The sequence below is a fragment of the Macrosteles quadrilineatus genome, unplaced genomic scaffold, assembly GCF_028750875.1.
Source record: "Macrosteles quadrilineatus isolate MER2022 unplaced genomic scaffold, UCM_ALF_1.0 Scaffold_9__3_contigs__length_116548681, whole genome shotgun sequence".
Classification (NCBI taxonomy): Eukaryota; Metazoa; Arthropoda; class Insecta; order Hemiptera; family Cicadellidae; genus Macrosteles; species Macrosteles quadrilineatus.
In genome coordinates, this window is record NW_026542602.1 from 77,503,267 (window position 1) to 77,525,897 (window position 22,631).

The window sequence follows — 22,631 nt, forward strand, 5'->3', positions numbered from 1 at the left end:
CAATAGGCCGAGAGCACTGTTAGTTACTGTTAACATGCCACTGCCGATACGAGCGGTGAGTGGTACGGAGGTCAGGTATCATCACGGAAGCCAATGATGGACTCAGGAAGGTTCCACTTGGTCAGGTGTTCTGATTGGTAGGTTCTGGGTGTTGTTGAACCACGGTAACATATATTAGGTAAAAAGCCCATCATGATACGTACACATTACATATATCATACTTAGCATAGTACTAAATGAAATATACACTCTGAATTTTAAAATGATGATTATATTTATAATTTGTTATAGATGCCTAATAAATAAGACACTTCTGTGTCTTTCATGTTTTAAAAATCGATGTGTTGTTTTGAAACAGTAAAAGCTTAGTAAATTGGTAACTGTACTTCCGTTAAAGGCAGGTATTCCCAGGGGTAATCAGCATAGTCCTGAATCTCATAACAGTGAGTGAGCCAACATGTAATCTTGGGAATCTCATGATGTTCAGACTGAACTCACGCGACGAATCAAAATATCACTTCTGGAAACTGCAGCACTAAACACGCAACCGACAACTGCCAGTGTGGGACTTATGTTATATTCAGCAATGGGTGAATCACAAGCATTAAATCACTCTATAATGTTCATTTATACCAATGAAAATGAAACGCCGTGAATGTTGTGTGTTTCACAATTAATATCCGAGTATTATTGTTTAATTACATGTAATAGGGTAGTTACAGTATATCATGTTCAATAACGCACAATAATGTACTAATTATAAGTTTTTTTTTTTTTTTTTTTTTTTTTTTTAGGGAGAGGAGGGAAAATGCTTTTACGCACACAGTGCTTTCTCCTGTAGTGTGAGACTCCTGAAAATTGTCAGACTACTCACTAAAAAAACCCTTCCAGGTTGGACACAGACCTGGAATTGTTTGTCACATTACTTCAAGTCAGGCCAACATGTGACCTAAGCCCTCAGGGCTCGCACCGTTTCTGGCATTTCGATTCTTAATGACCTTCAACCGCATCCCGATCAAGGTCGATCTTCTTGGCGTGGAGAATACCCTGGATATAATGTGACACACAGGTCCAATTGTCCTCACCCTCCGTCATAATCGGTATGACCGTGTCCACCGACAGCAGTCCTATTAATTGTTGAGCCTCCAGGCGGGGCCTTTCCCAGCGCTGGCAGTGGAAAAATGTATGTTCCACGTCATCGAGAATGCCTGGGCAGTATATGCAGTCGGGTGACACGGCTTTGCCCATCCTGAACAGGTACGACCGGAAAAAGCCGTGTCCCGTCAGAAATTGGGTGAGGTAGAAGTCCACCTCTCCGTACCGCCAATCAACCCAAGGTTGGACTTGCTGTATTAGTCGCCTGGTCCAGAGTCCCCGTGTCTCCTGTTCCCATCCCTCCTGCCACAGCTGGCAGGTGCGGGTGCGTTCCTCTGTTCGTGCCTCGTCCTCCCCACGGCGCCGGTAAATTGCCTTTCTCTCCGCCGCCAAAAGTTTGACCGGGATGACTCCAGCAATCACCAGGACGGCGGGCTCGGACACTGTTCGGTAGGCAGATGCTACCCTCAGTGCTGCCTGACGCTGCACTCGGGCGAGCCGCATCCTGTATGCCTCCTTATTTAGTGCGTCTGCCCACACCTCCGCACCGTACAAGAGTACGGACTGGACCGAAGACATTAACAGCCTTCTACGACTGGACCGAGGCCCTCCGACATTGGCCATCAACCGGCTAAGAGAAGAAACCACCCTAGCGGCCTTGTCCGCTGTACGGAAGATCTGATCCCGCCAGCTAAGCTTGCTGTCTACCATGACCCCAAGATACTTGACAGAACGAACAGTTTGAACTTCGACGGCTCCCACCCTCAACGGCACGATGGTGTCAATCCGTTTTTTTTTTTCAAAATCACGATCTCGGTTTTGCTCAGAGCAAGCGAGAGACCGTGGTCTGCCATCCATGCGTTTATGGTACGCATAACTCGGTTTAGCTTTAGCTGAGCCAGCTCAACGCTACGTGCAGCTATCAAAGCTGCAACGTCGTCTGCGTACTCAACCAAGACTGTTTCCTCAGGCATTTCAGACCTCAGAAGGCTGTCATAAGCGACGTTACAGAGGTCTGGGCCGAGTATGGAACCTAGGGCAGCACCAGAAGTGACACTCATCGTCCGCGGGCCCTCCGCAGTGTCATACGTTAGGAGGCGAAACCGGAGATAATCCTCTATGATGCGCATGAGGTATGCCGGCACGTGGAAGGTGTTTTCCAGAGCATCCAGCATATCGCACCACCTCGCCGAATTAAATGCATTTCGCACATCGAGCGTTACGAGCAGCACAACCCTGCGAGAGTAGTGGGTAAAATCCTCAGCTCTCATCACGGCTTGCTTCACCTCCTCAATCGCATCAATCGTTGATCGCCCCATCCTGAATCCATACTGACGAGGGGAGAGGTCCCCCGCAGCGACAACGGCTGAATTTAGCCGGGAACGGATCAATTTCTCGAGGACTTTGCCAGCCGTATCCAACATACACAGAGGTCTGTAAGAGGATGGCAGATCTGGGTCTCCCTTGCCCTTCCCAACAAGCACAAGCCTAGCTGTCTTCCAGCACAAGGGGAAAACCCCTTCAACCAGGCAGGCGTTATACATGCTCAAAAGGATCAAGGGGTTGGTAGTCAAAACCTTCTTGAGGACTTCACCGGACACCTCAAAGGGACCAGGAGCCTTGTTGTTCTTCAGGGATATGACGGCCGCCACCAGTTCTTCAGGGCTGAAAAGTGGGACGTCGTCCACCCTTCCATAATCCCGCAGTGGGTGCAACGCGTGAGCCGGGAAAAGGGACTCGACTATCCTCTCCATAGAGACCCTGTCCATGACGGAAGGTGGAGAGCGGGTTCCAAGTTTCTTGGTTACAAGTTTGTAACCCAGGCCCCACGGGTTGGAATCAACATCGTCCCTTAATTTATCCCAGCAACTGCGATTGATGGCTCGACGAAGATACCTCCTAGCCACCCTATAAGCATCCGACTTACGCCGTCTGTCTAGGGGTTCTCTAGCCCTGGTAGCAAGTCTTCTGGCCCTCAATGCCGCTCGTCGCAATTCCGCAATCTCGGCAGTCCACCAGTACACAGGACGCTTATTGCACCGGTATCTCCTGCGAGGCATAGACTCATCGCAGGCCGAGACAATCAGTTTCGTCGTGGATGCAACTAACGCCTCTGCGTGAGGCACGCCAGTTGCAGGATGAACCACCGGCGTTCTTCGTAGGATGGCTCCATTGAATTTTGCCACGTCCAGTTTTTTAATGTTCCATCGAACGGGCACTTGACGAAACGCTGCCACTTGTCTCTGATGACCATCCAGGACGTCAACAATTATGTACTGGTGGTCACTGGCCGTGTAATCCTCCAGGACTCTCCAGGCTCTGATCCTTGGCAAAAGAGACTCAGATGCAAGGGTAATGTCTGGGATCGTTCCCCGCATCCCAGGGCGCCGGAAAGTTGGCGTGTTGCCCTCGTTGACGACAACGAGTCCGGCTCTGGCAGCAAAGTCCAGAATGTACTTGCCCCGGGAATTTGTGAGGGTCATTCCCCACTCGACAGCCCTAGCATTAAAATCCCCACCCACGACGACGTGTCCTGTGGTATTGCGCACGCTCTCTTCCAGGCGGTCTATCTTCTCACGAAAGTCACGGATGGCCTCATTGGGAGTGAGGTAGACACTAAAGTAAGTGACATCCCGGCACCGAACCCAAACGAAACCTCGGCCCTTCGCGTGACCCCGTACTTGTACTGTAGCTGCATTACGCACCCAGATTGCAGCAGTACCAAGACTATCAGGGAACCAAAAAGCTGGGTCCCTATCACGGTACTGGTACTGTTCGCTGACTAAAAGCGCGTCGACATCGTGTTCTAGGGCAAGCTGACATAGAAGTGCGTCAGCCGTCCTGGATCGCTCAAGATTGCATTGAATGATTCTTATCTTCGTGGGAGGGCTTTCGCTTGTTGTAGTGCAGATTTAAATGCACTGCACTGTCCAGACCCAGCTATATGCTTCAAGTGTTTTTCAGCGAGCCCATTTTCTTTGCAAAGAAAACAGGACTCGACTTGGCAGTCCTTACGGATGTGACCGACCTCCCCGCACCGAAGGCAGTTCTTGCTTCGGTCGGGTCCCTTGCAGTTTCGGGAGGAATGGCCGAAACAGAGGCATTTAAAACACCTCTTTACTTCCACTCTCCGTCTGAGCCTGCAGTTGACCCAGCCGACTCTCAGATGTTGGAGTGCCAGCACCTTATTGGCATGTGCGTCTGCCATTTCGGCGACCGCCATCCGCTGCTGGCTCCTATTCGGTTTTGTGAGCCACACCTTCAGAAAAGCCGTTTGCCCACCAAGCTCGGGGATAGCTTTCTTCAGGGCTTCCACAACATCAGCCTCCGTCGACACACAATCAATGTCTCGAACCTCGACTGATGTCTTTGGCTCAAGAGAACGGACGGTAACCTGGCCTTCGACAGCAGCCTTCAGTTCGGCAGTAAAGGCTGCTTTGTCTTTCGACCTACCCAGTTCAAGGAGAACGTCCCCGCCCCGGGTTTGTCTAATCGACCGTACAACCGTATCGGTCTGCTCTGGCTTAGTATTGGCCTTGATTGCACCCAAGACCCCGGCAAAAGATCTCCCCCCTGAGGGTTTGACAATGATTGCCTCCATCCTGGGCTTTTTTGGCTGCAACCTTTTAGGTGCAGGCACCGAACCGGGTCCAGTTTGGGCCACGCTAGTTGGCTGTGCCTTCACTGCCTCATTTTTCATGGAGGCGACCTCCGCCCGCCTCAATTGCCTCTTCTCCTTTTTGGAAAGGCGTTTTTCCCAAACAGCCCCAGGTGTCTCCACCACTGACCCCTTTCGGGAACTTCCCTGAAGAGGGGTCGTGGGTTGCTGTGCCAGTTGGCGCCTCGCTCGAGATGCAGCTACGTCCGAAAAGGGTCTGGGCACAGCAGACGAGAGATCCGTCTGAGTCGCCCTTGGCCTTTACCGTGGTCTTTTTGGTCTGGACGCCTTCTTCTCTTTTTGGAGGACTCTCCAATGTGGAAGGCCTCCGACGTTTCTTAGAAGGCAGCGCTCTTTCATCGGGCAGGGACACCACCTTTTCGGCAATCTTTTCCATGGTCGCCTTGCTTACCAGACGGCAGGCAAAGACGAAGCCAAGGTCATCCTCTAGTTTGGCCATTCCATTTTTTACCACTTGGTTTACGGCTCTCTGGGTCCGGAAGGTGTCCAGCATAGCCTTAAAAAAAACCTTAAAAATCCTACAAACACATCATTGAATAGGAGCTCAAATGAGCAAAATGAAGCTTCTGAAGTGGAGCAGAACCCCTTTGATCGAAGCTCCAAGCTTAAGAGGTCGCCACCACCGAAAAACGTAAGGACATCTCCGCCACCTGCACCTTTCAAGTGCTCTACGTTCCCCCCGTTAGGATCCCTTTCGGCAAGTGGAGCTGGAAACGGTCCAGAAAATGTTGGCGATGTAGATGTCGAACTGGCATTGCCGGGAACTGTTGTAGGGATGCCGAAGGAAACCTTCACAGCGACGTCGCGGTCGGAAAGCTCTGAGATTGTGCTTCTGCGTCAGGAATATCTTGACGCAGATAGTAACATTGAAAACCGGCTCCGTGACATGGAAAAGACGATTAAGGCTAATTATAAGTTATTGGAACTGAAAGATAATTAAGTTTAACTTTGTTTTTAAGAATTTTAACTGGTATAGATCATTATTATATGTGTAAACACCAAGACTTAATTTTCCTTTATTCTACTGGTGAGTCATACGCCTGGCCTTTTTAGCCTTCTCGATCAATTAATTTCACACACTTTATTGTGATTCCTTATGGTATCTTAAGGGATTGCCTGACTTTTGCATTACCACGACTTTTACATTATAATATTTAATCCATAAAAATAGATTTGTAGTATAGAATAGTTATATATATTTCAACGTCAAATAAACTTATTTCGCCTTTTTTCATAAAAAAACATATAAACATAAACAAATTGGTTTTATTTCTTAATTGCTATATACATAGCACGATTCATTGTATTATTTTGATAAGACAGATTTAGATTTTCGTCAGAATACAACATTGATCCCACACTTTATCGTGCTTGTAATATATCTTTGTCGAAGCATAGTAGTGGATATTTAGATAGGAATATAGGATAGCTACGTCACAAGTCGCCACCCTCCATGGCTCCATTGCCATCAAACATTTCGTCTGGATATGTCAATATACTGCACCGAGCCATCTATTTGCCTTGCAATCACAACTCATCTGATCTATGTACATTTCAAATGTGTACTTGCTTTACAGCATCAAACTTTGAACTGAATGTATACATTTTGAAATTAGTGGTTGAAAATGTGTGTGTGTGTTATGACTAGTTTAGCTGATTTAGGGACACATTTATACCATGACTTACAATTCTTATTTTTACTGTGTATCGAGTTTTGCGTACTGTAGTTTAAGTATGAGTAAGTTAGAGTTGGCTTTTCATTGTAACAGGAAAAACACAGTTACGTGATTATGTATTTATGCTAGTTTAATAACCTTTGTCCATCTTCAGTTCTACAAATGGTAATCCCGAGACTACTAATAATGAAACTGGTGAAAAATAGAGGAACTTAACCTATAATATGTTCTATAAATCAGTCGGAGGCAAGAATTGTATTTCACAATTCCAAGTAATTATATTTCACATGTAAGGCTGAATGTGGAGTTTAGCGCTCAGAATATAGAGTCTCGAGGTGAAAACGGAATGCTAAAAATATTAAGACGATACAACACCATTTCGGTGATAAACTTAGGTGATACTTCTTACCTCGAATAGTCATGAAATCGATTTTGTGCTGGAACATGTTTTATAATATGAAAAACATCAACTACTGTATAAATGATATCTCTGAATGAGCTAACAGTAAACCAATTTTTCTAAATCAAAAATATATTAAATTCAATTAAGATTTGAAAGTAATTAAATTTAATAATTTTAGTGTCAGGCAACAAGAACAATTACAATAATTGAATTATTTATGATTTTAATAAGTAACCGGAATACCTATCTGTTGACTGCAAATTATACAGTGAAGTGCATAACAAATATATTTAATGCATGTCATTGAAAAACTCGTTTCCTTGAGTAAAGGAATATTTTTATCGACCAAAGTACCTTATATAATTCATGTGTGAATTCATGTGTGAATTATATAAGGTGGTGAAATAAGCTTTGGGAGGCAGCTTTGTGCCTCCCAAAGCTGCAATCTAATTAATTGTTTGTGTTAATATATCTTGATGTGGTAAAAATGTAAAGAGATACCTGTATATTGAGAAATATAATAAGTAAAATCTACCATGGGGGGTTTTGTAATTATTGATTGGGTTATTTAATATCCAAATCATTTTACTGGCTAGTATAACATGGTGATATTTCAACTGAGTTCTGATTTACTAGTCAATCATCAAATGTATTGTTATTTTAAAACCAAACGTTTTCTTTTTGTTATAAAATATTCGTTTTATCACTCATACACGGAATAAAGTTGACTAAAATTAATTGTAAACGTGGGTTGATGAAAAGTAGGAAGATTGCATAAGGATTGAAAAGAGGCAAGAAGAAAGCAATTTAATCCTATGATACGGCTGGTTCAATAAGTCGGAGGTTTAGCGTAAAGAATATCTTTTCTAGAGAGAAAAACTCACAAATTGTAGTGTCTCGATGTTTTGTTTAAAAACTTGAACTTTGCTCTTAATACAATGGTTAAAATGGTTTAAATTCGTCTTGAACCTCAGGGTAGATTTCTAATTATAAACATAAAGGGTCTCATTATTTAGTTAACATTTCAAAAGTTTATTTTACAAAGTGTAAAGTTAAGAATGCGATTTGAATAAAGGATAACACTCGTAGAGTTTTCATAACATAGTTATACATATAAGAGTGGAGTAGACACATTTGTTCAGTTGACAGACAAGATTCGTTTAAAAATAATACTACGCCACCGTAACTACTAAACTCGCCCAAAAAAAGTTTAACGGGACGTACCTCACATTAGATAGATCACGTTTGACACCGCATGCACCCTTTAACAAAATATCACCAATACTAACCAAAAGGTTTGATTTAGAAAATTCACATGCATGTTGATAAATTGAGAACCACAAATATACTTCAGAAAACATCATAGATATATCATTCGTCAGATTTGGAAGTGCGAACTATTGGTTTTAGAAATTCGAAAACAATCTTATGCAGAATAATAATAATCATAAAGATAATATTTGTTTCACCACAGTATTGCAGTTAACTATTTCTTTCAGTTACTTTAATGATTAATTTACAACCGTATACAGTTTTAAGTTAATTAGAGTCTTGATAGTTCTTGATATAATATAAGTTATACACCTCTGTTTAAAATTGTTGAAGACTTTAATATATTTGGACTGCAGTCTGAGACAAACTTACATTGCATGAGCACTTAAATGAAACTTTTATGAAAGAGAGTTACATCCCCCGCCTTTGCCCACGTGCACCCTTGCCATATTTAAATAGGTTAAAACCTATTTGAGAATGCTGAACTGCATCAAGTACATGTATAGCTTAGGTGGGTGTTTATTAGAAACATTGTAAAAGTAATAGGAAACATAATCCGAAAGCCAAAGTACTTAATATGGAAATTGTAAATAAACGAGTTATGTTTGTTGTTATGTGGTGTCCAATGGAGTACTTATTTTTAATAAAGAGCGAGCTTCTTAAATAAGATACCTATAAATTGTCGGTTTTCTATACAAGTGAATCTACATTTTAACGGATTCATCAGGTTACATTTATAAAAATAAACCATCTATGTTATTTTTATGTAAACCCAGAACATATGTTCTCCAAAAAAATAAAACTATGTACCATCTTAACGTCATTATTTTAACGCAGTAAAAGAAAATTAAACAATTCAGTATTTCAATGAATTATTCTAATAATATTTATTTCAATTATTGAAAAAATATAGATTGAAACAAAATTGAATAATAATATAAATAATATAAATAAATAATTAAATAATATTTGGTTCATGAGTAATGTAATAAGCTGCATAATTTGTAACATATTAAAAACTAGTTAAGGAAAGAAAGATTGAAATTAATGTTTTAAATTATGTTTCGTAATAATAATTACAGTTATGTAGGCTGTCATACATGGTTAGTGGGTTATCTAATGTGTTTTCCATACTAAGAAAATGCACTGATGCATAAAAAAATAAAATAAAATAAAATAAAAAAACACCATACCTTGTTGATAAATGCTAATTAAAAATAATATTACACTATTTCTTTCTTATTCGGTGCTATGATAAGATTTTTTCATTTATATAAATCAGCAAGAGTATTTTAAAAACCAAAAACCTAAGGCGATAAGAAGATTTTACCACCTAGGTATTTACAATCACCTAGCAAAGTACTAGCTTTAATCTCTATTTACTGACCAGTCTCTATAAGGTAAAAGTTCAGCAGTGAATATGTCAGATAGTCATGTTTCAGTTCTCCCACCACTTCACTTCCATCAAACATTTCGTCTGAATTCGTCAATACACCGCACCACCTATTTTCTTTTGCATCAGAACTGATTTATATACATGACAGATGTGTGCAGCATTTCCACCTTTCAACTGCATCGTCGATACATGTCAAAAGAGGAAAACTTTAATTTGCGTACGTATACTGTACAAAAATTAGAGTCTAGTGCTGCTAGGTATGCTACGGATGTCTTTCAGTCTGTATACCATCGTCGGTTTTTGATAAACCTAAGTAATATTTTTTTAGATATAACGGTGATAGATTCAATCTTTTGGAGCTTGGAGACCTTAATGGTTTCTTTTCTTCCTGTCCTTAATAGAATATGCATTTACCAATCAATGGTCCATGTTTTATAAGGGAGATATATAAGGGAAGAAAGTATCCTTGATTCGCCCAACCCCCTACATAGAATAATAACGCTAGTTCAAATGTTATAATTATTTATACAACTAGTTGATGGGAGACTTTCACAATCATGTTTAATACTTATAGTTTATATTGACGTGAACTCAGTGACAGCACGAACATTTAATCTATTTATACACATGATATAATTTTACATACATGAATGTTATGGAATGTTCACTGTTGCTTTTGTGCATATTTCTCTATCTATGTTTAAAATATCGTGTGGTCTGACTAACAACTTTATATCTTCCTACATATCCAAGATATATCCCTTGACATTTTCAAGAAGGATGATCAAAAACATTGTCAGTTGAAGCATTCATGAGGGGCTTCTGATGTGATGGATGAGCCAGTCAAGAGAAGGATGGAGTGTTCTAAACCTTCTTGGATCTATACTATACACACTTCTTTAAAGCTTTACTATACTTACTACAAGCTTTCAATTACGGTGATTGAAAATAATTAAATTAAATTGATAACACTTACCAATCAATCATTTTTGGTACTATCTAGGAAACTAAAATAAACTAAAGATTTTTAGAAATTATGACAAGAAGCTGAAGTGAAACTATATTATTGAGAAAAAGATGTTTCAAGAAAATCCCTTTTACAATTTGAGTATTGAATTAGGGAATAAAGTAAATAATAAATTAATATATTTGTATCGTGTCATTTCTCTGAGTAAAAGAGTCATTACTCGCTAAATAATCAAACAAACTCGTAGAGGAAACAAATAATAACAGGTACTTAAATATTGAAAAAGTTCAGGAAGAAAGAAGTCTAATCTTAGGAACAGACTGCTTCTATCAGTCAGAGGTTGAGTGGCAAAAATACCTTCACTGTAGTTATCAGGCTAACTTAATCACAGTATCTCATTGTTGTTATTCTTTAATGACATCTTCAGATACTGTATTTTTGCAACGGTAATAGAGTGGGTAAGTGTTTTACATAGTTGGTGTACTTAATTAAACTTGCTCAATAAGATAATGTGTCATTAGTCATTACAACAATGATTAACATTCCACGACAATGCAAGAACTAAATGTTAACGTGAGCAGGAAATAAAACATTAGGACAGTAAAAAGAAGATATTCAACATTAATTATAACATCTTAAACACTATCCTCATGGTATTTTATCAGTAACGTAGAACTTGCAAAAGTGGGAATTTATTAAGTTTTATTGTATTTATTTCAACACACCCACTGAAAGTTTAAAGTCGTCTTATTTTTTAAATTCACTTTTTAACGTAGGCAAACTCTCAGTAAAGGATGTTAAGTGGCGATTTTCACTGACATGGTAAAATATGGGATAAAAGCTCATTAAGGTAATTTTCGTTGCGGCATTTTGCCGCCAACAACTCCGCCCTGTTACCCTGGTATTATTTATAACCGTTTATGTTCTAAGTATTATTCTAACGAGGCACTCTATTAGATAGCTATATACTCTAATTTAGTTTTGATCATTATATTTGTATGTGTACATTGATTGTTTGTTACTTATTTTTAATCCATCATATGTTTTGTTATATAATCTTTCACAAGGCAAGATGCACTAGAAAAATGTATTATGCGTAAAAAAAATATATATATCTGTAATAATAAACACTGTTGCTTGTATACCTGAAAGGATTAATTTTGAAATACGTAATTTCTTGTGAAATTTACATTGTATTTGTGTCCTATGGCTTTGTTTAAGGCTAATATCATAACATTTATTTTGGCCCCAAATATCTACTGCGTCTCTAAATGTGTTGATGGGTTCTGATGGGAATTAATTGTTTCTTTATTTTTAGTACCAAAATACTCAATGTTTAACAAATTAAGCTAGCCAACTCTTATTTTTTACAAAAATATGTAATGCTGATAAAGGTTTTGTGGAAAGCCATCCAGTTTTACCAATAGTTTCGTTCCGCGTATTCTGTCTTGTCCTATCCATTCCTTAGCACTTAACATATAATATATTATTCAAATCAATACTTTTTTTACCTATTCTTCACTATAGATATAAACTTGGACGGTGAAGTTCTAGATAAAAACTGCATTTCTTATAACTATGTCCACTTCAGTTTAGATAGATCCGGAGGTAGATAGCAGCACATGACAAAAATATCCATAAGGTATTGTATAGAAGGGCTCTTGAAGTTATTCCTTCAGCTTGGAATATTTGCTTTAAGGCGATTTGAAAACAAAGTTGGTACAAATAAATATTCACAAGAGGAATATGCTTGATGGTACAGAATACTAAAATATGACCCTAATCCTTAAGCCTGCTTTAGGGTGGTATTTTCTCAAAACTGCATTTCCAAAGGTATGGCTTAACTGTTTGCTTAAAGGCATTGTCATAACGAATAACATTTTTAGAGTAGATGGGTTTTGTGTTAGAGCACGAATATATCTTATCAATTTCGTTATAGAAGCGTATTATCTAAATGAAAAGGCCAGATAATCTTTTGATATAAAATCGCAATTGTCTTACCTGGTCTTAATAATAATCTCACAGCTAGTTGAATGATCAAAGTACCTGAAACAAATTGGTTTTATTTATAAACTATAAATTATTTAGTAACTTAGAGTACAAATTGAGGAAAAGCTTGTAAAAAATTACTAGATCAAAGTTTTGTTTTCCAAATTTCCTTATTCTGTTATTCCATTTAATTTCACCTTACACATTTTTGACTAAACGAATAACAATGGCTCGGAAAAGAAGACTTAGAGAATCCTCGTTATTGTTCATTCGACTAAGCATGTCTTTGTTATCACCTTTCTTTGTGCTCAAGTTAACGAGTTTCTTTCTCTTATAATCTTCACGAAAGAAAAATCTAATCTTAAAGTCTTTTTGAAGTTACCTATGCGCTAATTATATCTTATTAGTGTTTATAGACCGCTTATGTTTACAAAAAGGTCACTATTATCCGTCATATAAGAATATAGTTTGAAAAGTTCATTTTACTAATAATTAAATTTGTTGTTCCTTTCGTCTGATTTATTACACAATTAATAGGATTATACATTTGACATGGAAAGAAAAAAACAATCATAAGTATGGCTTACTATAAGATTATGATTCTGACCAATTTAATACAGGCCGAAAATTATAGTGCAACACAATAGTGTAGTTAGAGTCATATGAATTATAAAATTATTGCCTTCTACTTCAGTGATCAATTGCAATATTATAAATATATCATAAAAAATTCTAGCCTAACGAAACCATTCATGGCTAAAAACAGTTTTTTGATTAGTATTACAGAATAATGTCCAATAACTTTACTGTTGTCACTAATTGATTGAATCATCGACAACGAGTCCATATAAATTTATGTGTTAGCTTTAGTAAAACAATTTTTATTTAATAACCAGAGTTGCATTAAGATGATAAAAGTATTTGTTTTGGTTTGTTTAAAGTTAAGTATTTAGCAAACTTCGGCAAACAAGTTTAGGTGTTTAACGTAGGTAAACGTTTTTTAAGGTTATTTTGTAAAAAAAAACCTAGTGCGTAATGTTTTTTACAAGGCCTATTCTAAAAATAATGTTAGTCAAAAATTACATTACAGATTGGTAATCATTGGACGGAACGTTTCAGAAAGTATGTGAAAGATGGTAAATTGTACTCAAATATTTTAGGTCCAAAGCAATGTTTACGAATTCTGCATATTCATATTTCTGTTTGGTAACATTCCAAAATAGGACGATGTAAATAATATTGAGTTTGAGTGGCTCCTTCCCATTGTTGATTATAATTACTACATACAGGGTGTATTTAAAAAAATAATGCAGATAAAGCTAAAATACTTGGTACAAAGTTACAGGGCATAAAACTCTATTTTAACACATATTCAGTGATTCAATAACTCTTCAGGGGGACGTCCCACAAGGAGTCAGAAGAAAATCTTAAATGGAAGCATAGGTCAATATGCACATAAAATTAAAGGTCTGTTTTAGTAGAATACAATGCCGCAAACCGCACTTAAAAAGGTTGATCCTGCGCGAAATGGCAGATGTTTAAAGATTTCTTGAATCCGCCATTTTGAATCTTTGAACGGCTGCCATTTTTTACTCAGGCATTCTTTTGAGCTTGAATTTACGGCATCGTAATCTAAAAGTGAAGACCTTTAATTTGATGTGCATATCGACCTATTCTTACGTTAACAATTTTATTCCGATTCCTGGGGCTGTGATCCCTGAGGAGAAAGTGTATAATAGCAATGTAAATTAAATGAATCTTTGAACAACTGTCATTTTGCGTAGGATCAACCTTTTGAAGTGCGGTTTGCGGCATTGTATTCTACTAAAAAGACCTTTAATGTTATGTGCATATTGACCTATGCTTCCATTTAAGAATTTCTTCTGACTCCTGGCGAGCCGTCTCCCTGAGGAGGTAGCGGATCACTGGATATGTGCTAAGATAGATTTATATGCCTTATAACTTGATTCTAAGTTTTGTAGGTCTACGTTTACTATTTTTCAAAATATTAAGCCGTACCAAGACTTTTCAATAACCCTGTATAGTTTTGTGAATGTCATAATTTTTATTTTTAAACTCGATTTGTGTCACAATTTAAAAAAAATATTAATATTTGTCTTAAAATGAAAAAAAATCTCAATGAGATAAGAAAAACGCATAATTCTTTTACTAAGTAAACTTAATTTTATGACAGCATAAATTTCCTAGGTTGAAAGCAAAATGGAGAAAAGGATTCTCGTAAAGATCAGAAACAGATAGGAGAGAAAGAAATATAATCAGTGAAACAGTCTGGTGCTATAAGTCAAAGATCGGAGGAGCTGAAATATCTTTCCTTATTATATCAAACCCTCTTTCCAACTGTGTTTTTACGTTTTAATAGTTGCATTTTCATAAATGGGATAAATAACTATCTAGCTGGGTTGATGTTCCTTTTAATTTCTCCCCTATAATTATTAGGGAAATATGAATAAAACATTGTTTGTGAACATTTACGAAATTAAGTTTTGGTTGAATACAACACTGAACCTTAAATGATGGTTTTGAAGGGATATGTGTGTGTTTACAATTGCAGCGTTAGTGAATTCACCCATAACACTTCATAGTTACTCAAACCTAGCCCCATCAGCCAACGGGAGCAATAATAATGTGTCAGATTGCTGATACATTTTATTTGATTACATTTAGGCATTTGAAAAAGATTACATAGATTTAATTTGCCATATGTTGGTTTCTCCCTATTGCTGGAGACTAAAATTTAATGTTTACAACATATTAGTAAAGAAATAATATCCTACATAATACATTAAATCTTTCCTTCAGAACAGATAAAAAGATAAAAACATTTAACTATGATTTTAGGTATCGATAACGACGGGCCTATACAACAGTTTTTGGAGTTAAATAATTACACTTCTTTATGTGCTGATTAAATCACATTGAAGTGGTTTGGTATTGTCATCTCAAATGTAAAATTCCAGTTTAAAAAAAACGGAATTTTGTGTTGCTGTCTGGTCTAGGAAGAAATACAAGTTTAGTGTCTTAGTAAGGTACAAGTATCATGTTGTCGAATACGAGGTTAGGATTAACCAAGATTAACGGTTTACTTTTCTTATACGCTTAAATAAGAACTATATACATAACAATTACCCAAACTATTGAACTTAAATAAAATAGTATGTCAAAAGATACTCACTAGAAATATAAATTTAAAATCGTATTCACAATATCGGTTGACAGTACGTTTTCCATCACTTCTTCTAAAGATGTTGTGAGAGTACATCATCTGCTGTTGAAGGGTGAATGATGTGTTTAAAGTGTGGACTTGACGTGGAAAAATGAGGAAAGTTTATAACGAAAAAATATGTTTAAATTTTGTAAATTTATTAGTTTTAGTTGTTTCAATGGACTTTCTGCTAATTTACTACTACTTGTTCTTAGAGCAATACATTATTATTAATAGAAGTGGTGGTGAATTAAACTTTGGTTAGGTTAGGTTAGTTTAGTATGGAGTTATAAAAACCTAACCTAACTTAACCACATTCCACTAGTGGTAGAGAGAATAAACAGATAAGGTACGTTTCTGTTCATACCATTTTATATAAATATACGATGACAACCTAAATTTACAAACAAATCCCTTTAGAAAGTATTTTAGTTTGCTAACACAGCGAAATGAAAAGATTGCGCCACTACACCTATTTTTTTCCAAATTTATAGAATAACTAGCTGTACCCGCGGGCTTTGTCCCGTTAACTTCATAAGTATTCGCATGGCTCAATCACGTCCTGGTTGAAGTTCGTTCGCTACGCTCACTCACCTTTGGGTTGGAGCTCGTTCGCTGCGCTCACTTGCGCTCAGGTTAGCTCGTTCGCTACGCTAACTCGCCTCCAGGTTGAAGTTCGTTCGCTACGCTCACTCACCTTTTGGTTGCAAATTAACTGTTGTCATAAATTACAAAAAATAATAGTGCTGCACCCTGTTGGTAATCCTTGTAACTTTAATGCTATTGAACATCATAGAATAGAACCAACTTGTTTAATTGAAACCGCTGTTAAGATTCATTAATTCCTTTTAAATATGAAAAATCATAGGTTAACATGGGAAACTCCAGAGCCACTAGGGCGGAGCCCGAGAGTCCGATCAGAATAAAAACCACTTAGTTTTCCTATTTAATGCCTAAAGAATCAGTGTACCAAATTTCAGCCTCCTAGGTAAATGGGAAGTGGGAGAATTAGTGATGAGTGAGTGAGTGAGTGAGTCAGTGAGGGCTTTGCCTTTTATATATATAGATATAAAAATCTCCCAAACTTGTATAATGAAAGTTACTTATTTAAATCCTTGTCTGCTTGTTCCATTTAAGACTGATTGTGTAATATTTCAGGAGTTAAAAGATAAAGGAAGTGCAAAAAAAATACGTTAAATATATATCATAATTCTGCTTTGTTATACAATAACAGGAATAAAAATGTCAAATGCTTAAAATAAAACACATTTCCAGGCCATTACCTAATGTGTGAAACGCAGTAGAATATTATTTAAGCCATTTGTGCAGCTTAACAAGACTCCATTTTGAATAATTTAAACATTTCTAAGTGTCTCTTCTTAAATGGAACTCTCTTTTTCCTACTAAAACCCTAAGAGTATTTAAAGGTTGTGGACACTAGGCCAATAACACTTTTCTACACTTTGTGTGGTTTTTACTATACGATTAACTGCATTTAAAACAGAAGATACAATATTTGTATCCAGCTTTCATGATAAGGATAATTTAAGAATGTCTATCATTAATCAAATAGATTGTTAAGGATATACATCCATAATAAAATTAAATCAGTATGATAAAATATGATGTGTTAGATGAAAATATAAATGCAAAATGTTGAATGTTAAAATATACAAAGGTACATGATACAATTGTTGTGAAGACCAATTTCTCTTTTAGGCGTAATTGAATTGCATTTCATGAATACAAAGATCAGACACCCACCGTTCACAAATTCAATATGCCTAAGTTTTTTCTGTAACATAGCTTATAACAACAAATATCAAGGCTAACACAAAATATAAGAAAATTAAGGCTTAACATTCTTTTATAGTATGCTATAAGTAAGATTTTGTTATTACAATTTTATTTGGTAAGCTTTTACACAAATACAAGGTCTTATACATTGTCGTTTAAACTTTTACTTAATATTCAATTTTTATCAATTTCCCAACGTTATATTTTTATTACTCAGATTGAAGAGTTTGGTGTGAATAATACTCTGTTTTTATTCAATCCTCTCAATTATTTTATACTCTTGCTGCTTATACATTCTGTCAAATTCCATTGTTATAGATATTAGAAAAGGACGTTTAGCTGTCAGTCATATTTGAGTAAGAACCTTTGTCTAAACCAATGTCCTCCCACAGATCTTATTGACAAGTATAGCTATTATGGAAAATGTAAAAATATCTTTCTCATGTTATTTTTTTTATCTTAATGCAATTTCTGACCCAGTTACTTATATGAAGCAATAGCTGTAAACAATAAAGGGTTATGCATTCACGGCTATAGTTATAATGTAGTGTAATTTATTTGCTCTCAATAAAATTTGTTATATAGTTAATTATATAAAGCAAGAACTGTTTAAAGAATAAAAGGATAGTTGGAATGAGGTTTAGGTTAAACTTTGAAAAACATAAGCGAAGAAAAATATGAATAGATTAAATCACATTTCAAACTTTTAGGTAAAATTAAAAATATCGATAATTCCTTATGTAAAAATGACATTAAAATGTGTTAAGGATACTTATAACTTGTAAAACGGAGGGAATATAACTTTCCCTAGTTGATAATTGAATCATGCCATTAACTCATCAATTTAATAGGAGTGTTTCCTGTATTTTAAGTTGTAAGTAAAATTGCTCAATAGTGATATACGGGTTTGGGTAAAAGTATGGAACCTTCCCCCTCTATTACGGTTCAAACCATAAATACGCTAACAGGTGATGTATATTAACATGTATTTATCTTTTTACATGGGTTCTCTGAAGCTAATGAAAAATAAAATGACCGCTGTTCTGTAATGGGAAATAAAAACCTTGATTGAAATAGAGACCTCTAGTATTCTTTGATATATTGTTTTCAACTAATGGCCTTAAAAATGAGTTTTCACTTGATGGGGCTTTACATTTTAAATCTGTGAGGTGCCCCCAAAATAACCAATTTTGGGTTTTCGAAGGAAAATAGGAAACCAACAAATAGTGCATTTTTATGCCTTATAGAGGTGTGCAGAGTTTGGCTTTCCTGTCCCAACCCATTAAGAAAAATTCTGTAAAAGTTTATACTTTTGCCCAACCCTGTATATAAAAAGTATCTGACCAAACAAACAATGCCAGGTGCGACATAAGGTCTTATATAACCCCAAGTGAATCTGAATACCAAACTGAATAGCAAAGCTAGACAACTTCAGCTTTAGTTTAGCGTGTACCTAATAGCAGTTGTGAAAAGCGATACTCTAGATGATTGCTTGCTTTCCACAGTTGCTATCTTGAGTTATCCAAATTATACAGTAGCGGCAACTTTCTTGTGTCCTACTTCGTCTGTTCTACCATTTGATAAGTCAATAATAAAAATATCCAATGAAAAGTTAAAAGAATTAACTTAAAAATTATATTGGGTACTAGCAGACGTGTATTTTCGTGGATAAACTTCTTAGACTCATTAGTAGGTTTCTTCCATTTATCTCATCAAATATTACTTAAAAAAAACAATTATAATAAAAAATAAAAATGAACTTTAAAGTAAGTGACAGGCCTATATTATCCACAAAACAATTACAGACAATTACCCATGTTACGGTAATTTTAGTTAAAACAATAGGATTGATAGTGTAATCAAACCCAGGTACCAATTTATCAAAATATATCTATATAAATAAAATTAGAGTTTTGTCTGTACATTGCTCAGAATCATACATTTTTAGGTTATTTTTACGTTTTATACATTAAAGAAGCCGAAACAAGTCTCATCTAAATTTCTGTCTGTCTTTCCCTTTGTCTGTAACACTCAAGATGGCATTTTACGCAATCTTCTCCAGGAAAACAAGAGTACCTATCAAGACCCAAGTCATTTTAATGTATTCACTGGATTGGCGAGAGTGTCTTTAGCCATTAAAATATGGTCTCACTACTTTGTAATTAAAATTACGGCCGTTCAAAAATGCAGTTTTGTGCGATTTTTGTCAAGTTTTCTTCCAATTTGTATCACATAATCATCTATGAAACAACGAACAGCTGTTCGGATCAAGATTATTTTTTCTAGCTGTCACTGAAATGTTTACAAATGTTGTTTACAAACACCACAACCATTTCGATCACGATTTGAAGGCAAATCCCATCCAAGTGAGATTAAAAACGTTTTTATTACATAAAGGATTTAATTAATCGCAAGTGGAATAATATAGTGTAACCGTAAATTAAATAACTAGGCATCATCCAGGTCAGGAACCAGAAATATGTGTATACAATTGTTTTGGAGTTTTGATAACCAGAAAGAAGACATTGAATCAAGATTGAATCAGTGTTGTATACGGCTGGGAAACTTAAATTTACTAATGACCGTCGCCAATAGCTTAGAAACAATGTTCCACTCATTGACGGCTCTTCAATGGCGGTTGTGTAAAGTGTAAAGCAAAAAATTACAACTGCAGTGGGTGATTGTAACAGAGGTTTACGGATGATGCTGAACTCGATTTTCCAATGTGTCACTTTCTGTTCCTACCATTGACTATATAAAGTCAATAGTTCCTACTCACCGTGTGATGCAATCGCTGGACCATACAGCCAATAGGCCCATAGCCCTTCTCTTGGGTACGTGTGGTACGTATGCTTATCCAATTATTTATAACAACCCTTTCGACAACGATCCTTGATACCGGTACTTTTCCATAGAATACACGGCCTACCTAGGTACTTAAGAAATAAAATTATAAACGTCCAAAAACCCAACGTTGTGTGATTTTTGTCACATTTCCTTATAATGTTAATATATATACCAGCAACCATTGTTTAGAGAATACGTAATCTATTAAATAACAGAAAGTTATGTTGTATAAGGTTTTTTTTCAAACTGACACCGATTAGTTTACATTAAGAGTTGTGTACAAATAAAGCAATTAATGGGAAATAACTTTGATTGCCGATAACTTTTTACGATAAAATCCAAAACCAAGAGATCAATAACCTTGATTAACGCATATAATTGGTCGGCTGTACTACAGTTCTTAACTGTAAACGTTGGTTTTTGGTACGGTACTGGTTCTTTTCCTTTTAACCTTTAGTAGCAGCAAGAATCATTTTTACGTACCAACACATCACAGTAATTTACAAATTAGTTATCGTTGGTGTTGCACCTTATTTATTACAGGCGTAGGCCTATTAAATTTAATTGATGTCTTAACTGTATAATTTTTGCTTTTTCTGTCTGGATTCCAAAATGTTATGCTAGGAAAACTATAACTCATTTTAGTAAAACATTTATTCAGCAAACCATCATGAATTGTTCAAACACTTTGAACGTTGTTTATGTATCAATAGTTCGTGGCCTATTTTGGTCATCCCCGTGCGTAGAACGGGCACACAGCTAGTCTTAGAATATAAGTAGAACCGTACGTTTGTTATACAGTGGGTCACAATTGCAAATTCATCTCAAATCAAAGTGGATGATGCTTTTACACACAGGTTACAACTATAAATCAATTTGTAGTCATCATTAAGCATTTGAAAATGTAGAATAAATGTTTTTATTGACCTGATTTTTTTAGTTCTACTTAATTAACTGATGTAGCGGTGTCAATATAAATTTACCCTCTATACGGTACTGGCACATGAATCAGGTTTGATTTTTGGCTGAAAATTTCAACACATACTTTATCTACGTATAAAATAACTATAAAATAAGTTTTAATGCAATAAAAAACTGCTATACTGTATGAATATACAGTAAGTGAATACTTAGGATGTTCAATCATTCCACCGTAAAATCCCAGCGTCTTATTAGCTCTTCAACAGGAAAAATGATAACATCGAATACCTCTTTACGTGCTCATCAGAATTTGAGTACAACAATTTAACTAGTCACTTGGTTATTGTAAAACACGTTTTACTACCTTATTCAATAAGAACAACCATTTTTAAACTAACATATATTCAATTTTAATTTATGTCACTATATGGGATATACATTAGTATTTCACTGAGAGGAAGAACAGAATAGCAACATCTCTTGAAATATTGAAGTAAATTTAAATGATAAATATTTTAATCGAGCATAGAACTAAGCTTAAAAAGAGATAAAAACAAAAAAAAACTAAGAACATATTGGGGAAACTAATTTAAAAGAAATATATAGGCTAAACAGTAAAATTTTAAATATAAAATTAACAGTGTTTTAAGACCCTTCGGTTTTTAAACAGTCAGTGAGATACAAAAATGAAATTATGAATAGGTAAACGAAGAGATATTTTTACAAAAGCATATTAGCTCACAACGTTTCATGTTTGCACCCTTTTGACTGTGTTCATTTCGTCAAACAAGTCCTTTGACACGCCTAACCTCTGATGTCTTTCAATCACATGTTACTAATGTTACTTTTTACGAGAACCACCCAGATATCTAATACCATAATACCCTGTTGATAGGATTTTCAAATACTCCCGAAATAACAAAATACAAGTGTTATTTTTTTACGAATACAGTTTTATTTAAATTATTCACCTGGTGCTTAAAATGCACGCTCTATACTTAAATAAAAAAACCCCAATTTAAAGTTAAAGTAAATTAATAAATAAATATTAAGTTAGGTAAATAGTTTTTATACCCTATTGAATAAAGTTAGTTCTGTTTTAACCCCCTTTTCATAAGACTATTGCTAAATATTTAATATTTCGAAACACCTGTTTAAGAATATAATAAGGTATTATTATCGAATCGTAGTAGTTTAAAATTATATTTAGGGCCACTTTCCTAGATAGCGTTTTCTAAAATTTTGGGAGTAATGAATTACAATATAAATGGATATTTTACCATTTACCAAAAACCTTACATGTTTTTTTACTCTATCAAAACAAGCCACGTTTATTTTAGTCTGAGAGCTCTAGCTAGAGTGGTGG

The 22,631-nt window shown here is 35.9% G+C and overlaps 1 protein-coding gene across 4 annotated transcripts in view; it reads right to left on the reverse strand.

Moving 5' to 3' along the window:
• The window catches only part of LOC129002550 (hemicentin-1-like), a 193,616-nt gene that overhangs the window by 111,179 nt on the left and 59,806 nt on the right, over positions 1-22,631 (reverse strand). The gene's annotated exons all lie outside the window — the stretch shown is intronic.